Source organism: Octopus bimaculoides, chromosome 3 (assembly GCF_001194135.2).
Source record: "Octopus bimaculoides isolate UCB-OBI-ISO-001 chromosome 3, ASM119413v2, whole genome shotgun sequence".
NCBI lineage: Eukaryota > Metazoa > Mollusca > Cephalopoda > Octopoda > Octopodidae > Octopus > Octopus bimaculoides.
Genome location: NC_068983.1, coordinates 112451357 through 112455240, shown reverse-complemented (window position 1 = coordinate 112455240; position 3884 = coordinate 112451357). Strand labels below are relative to the sequence as shown.

At 38.9% G+C, this 3884-nt stretch overlaps 1 protein-coding gene across 1 annotated transcript in view; it reads left to right on the top strand.

The window, feature by feature from the left end:
* LOC106868455 (retinal guanylyl cyclase 2) overlaps window positions 1-3884 on the top strand; it is a 363114-nt gene that overhangs the window by 126608 nt on the left and 232622 nt on the right. The window lies entirely within an intron of this gene.

The following is a 3884-nucleotide window of genomic DNA, read 5'->3' as shown; positions in this document are numbered from 1 at the left end:
AAGTAGGAGTCGGAGCAAGAGAGGAGAGGTGGGTGGGAGGAAGTAGGAGGGATGGGGAGAGAGGCAAAGAGAGGAGGTTAGATGAAGAGGAGAGGAAAGTTGAGCCCAAGTGGTGCAAAAGAGTGAAGAGAGAAGATTAATCCCTGTTCACAGCACAAACGGGAGTCCGGATGGCCTCTGTGCAAGGACAATCTGAACACGAACAGGTGTTGCAAAAAGTGACCGGTAGAGCGGAAATGGTGTGAGACCAGGGTGTCATTGCAGAGGCGGATGTCTCAGAAGTGTTCCGTGAACCGGTCAGCCAAGCGGCGTCCTGTTTGTCTAATGTACAGAGAGCAGGAGATGCAATAGATGATATTGGTAGAAGTGTAAGTGAAGGAGTTGGTGATGTGATAGAGTTGATGATGGGTGCTGGTGAGGAGGATGGTGTTAGAGAGGCTAAGTTCAGGACATCACCAATGAGGCAAAAATATGTAAACGCACAAGAAAAGTACAGGACAAAATACCACCCTCTATGATCCTCTGTTTTTCCCTTTCTCCTCCTTTCACTCACTGCTATTTTTCGCTCATTCCCACTCCTCCTCACTCTCTTTGTTTCTTTCATGCATCCTCTCTCTTGTCCCCCTTCCACTCTGCCTGTTGATAACATGTGACTATAGCCCTTTTTTCTTGTCTGTCTTTTCTGGATGCGGTGTCCGACTAGCTGGACATCATTTCCCTCTTCTCTTGCCTCTCGACATTTATTTCTTATTTACTGTTTTCTTCTCTTCTGTTTATTCTAAATCCTTTCAAGATTTCTTCTGGGTGTTACCTATTACAGTTCATCATGTCCTGACAGCCCTTAATGTTTGTCTTTGTTGATTGTTTACTCTGTATGTCCACTCTGTTATTGTTCGTTTATTTGAAGACTTAACTCTCCACAAGTTTTATATTTTAAAAATTTGTGGATGCTGCTGTCTTGTGAAGTTTTCCTATCTTGTCATTAAAAGCATGAAATAGGGAGTAATAAACAGTCTGACAGCTGATGAGTGAGTTATCTTCTTTTGGTATTTTGTCCTTACTTCTCCCTCATGTTTTTACGTATTTTTTACTCCTTGGTGACGTCCTGTACTTATTGTGTATGTTTTGGTATTTTGTACTGTACTTTTCTCATGTCTTTTTACTCTTTTACTTGTTTCAGTCATGTGACTGTGGCCATGCTGGAGCACCGCCTTTTATTCGAGCTAATCGACCCCAGGACTTATTCTTTGGAAGCCTAGTACTTATACTATCGGTCTCTTTAGCCGAACCACTAAGTTATGGGGACGTAAACACACCGGCATCGGTTGTCAAGTGATGTTGGGGGGGGGGGACAAACAGAGATACACAAACATATACACACACACATACATATATACGACAGACTTCTTTCAATTTCCGTCTACCAAATCCACTCACAAGGCTTTGGTCGGCCTGAGGCTATAGTAGAAGACACTTGCCCAAGGTGCCACGCAGTGGGACTGAACCCGGAACCATGTGGTTGGTAAGCAAGCTACTTACCACACAGCCACTCCTGTTTATGTATTTTTCACTCGTTGGTGATTTCCTGCACTTAATGTGTATTTTTTTTTATTTATTTATAATTGCACACCATGCAGCCTTGTCCACAGTATGTTCTTACATTTATGTATGTGTGTGTGTGTGTGTGAGAGAGTTTGTGTGTGCATGTATGTGTGTGTGTGTACTTGTGTTTGTCCCCCACCATTACTTGACAACCAATGGTGGTATGTTTATGTCCCTGTAACTTAGCAGTTCGGCAAAAGTGAGTGATAGAATAAGTACCAATGCTTGAAGAAAAAAAAAGTACTTCTTATTGAGTCATTCAACTAAGATTCTTCAAGTTGATGTCCCAACATGGCCATTATCTTATGACTGAAAGAAATAAGAGCTAAGCATTTTTTCTATAATTTTTCTATGTTTTGCAATATTTCTAGATATAATAAATAGGTGTAGGTATGGCTGTATGGGTAAGAAGCTTGCTCCCAACTATGTTGATTTGGATTCAATCCCAGTGTATGGCATATTAAGCAAGTGTTTTGTACAATAGTTGTGGGCCAAGCAAAATCTTTTTAGTGGAAATGGTAGATGGAAACTGGGAGAAGTCCATCCTATATGTTTTTGTGCATATCTATCTATCTGTCTGTCTATCTATCTATCTACCTACCTACCTACCTATATACATACATATGTTTGTGTGTGTGCGTGTGTGTGTGTGTGTGTGTGTGTGCTTGTGTTGTAGCATGGCTCAGTAGTTGAAGTGTTGGGCTCCCACACATGAGGTAGTGAGTTTGATTCCTGGACTGGAATGTGTTCTTGAGCAAGATGCTTCATTTCCCGTTACTCTCGTTCACTCAGCTGTAGAGTGGCAGGGTGAGGAGAGGCTGGTATGCATGGGCAACTACTGGTCTTCCATAAACAATGTTGCCTGCACTTATGCCTCAGTGGGTTAATTATCTAGGTGCAATCCCATGGTTTTCATGACACCGAAGTGGGGTCTTTTTATTTTTATGTTCAATTAATCCCTTCAAAGCAGTGCCCCAGAATGATTGTAGCAAATAAAAACTATAAGATAAAAGCTATTGTACTATTATTGTTATAAAATGAAAGCTTAGATTAATCTATTATCATTTTCTGCTCAACTTACTTCCAAAAGACTGGTATACAACTGATATAATAAACGAGAGAGTAATATTCACAAGAACCAAATTCCAATGCTTTCAATCTTAATTTTACTAAATGTGCTTTGTTCAATATAATTTCACATTTAGTTGAAGGGAATTTATCGATTTATTTCACACATTTTGTTATTTTCGCTTACATGGATGTGTGTATATATATATATATATATATATATATATAATTATGTGTATTTCTTCTATCTTAATGAATAAAAATTCTTCTGATAGAATAAATGGGTTAATAGAAACCAATGTAGCAAAGAACACAAACTAACTGTGGTTAGCTCCTGTTTTTAAGGCAGGAACTCCTTGAAATTTTGGGTATTTGAGTATATTTAAGAATTTAAGGATTGGAGAAAACGCATGTTATAATTGCATACTTTATTCCTACATATGTTTCAAAGGATTACAACCTGTGTGATCCATAAGGATCTTTGATATTAAAATTGTAACCTTCTCATCATTTCATAATCGGTCATAATGTCTTACGTTTAAGATGATTCCTATGCTTTCCCTGATGAGAAGGTTACAATTTTAATATCAAAGATCCCTATGGATCACACAGGTTGTAATCCTTTGAAACATATGTAGGAATAAAGTATGCAATTATAACATGCGTTTTCTCCAATCCTTAAATTCTTAAATATATGTGTGTGTGTGTGTGTGTGTGTGTGTGTGTGTATATATATATATATATATATTGTTATGTATACCTATAAGATAATGAAGGGTGAGAACTTGCCCTATATTTTCCGAAGGTGATGAGATAAACATTTGTCAACGACCGTGTGGCAGAAGGGAAATAACGTGGGTATGAATAACCAAAGATATATACAGGAAGTTAGCATAGTACGAGACAGGTAACCTCGTTCACGAGCAAGGCAGGTAATCTCGTACTTCCTGTTAAAAAGGGGAGCAGGGAAGATAGCTGGAGCTTGGCGTAGATAGAACCAGAACAAGATGGAACTGCATACGGGTCGGACCGTTCACCACCTAACTTGAAACCATTGAGACTGGACATAATCTCCATAAATGAACATTTACTTCCCTGTTTGAACACTTTGTTGTTACGATCAGAAGTTTACCCCTTTTCTTACATTATAAATTTGTCTGATCGTAACAAATTGGCGGCTCGTCCGGGAGTTGAACTCTCGCAAATACATTATA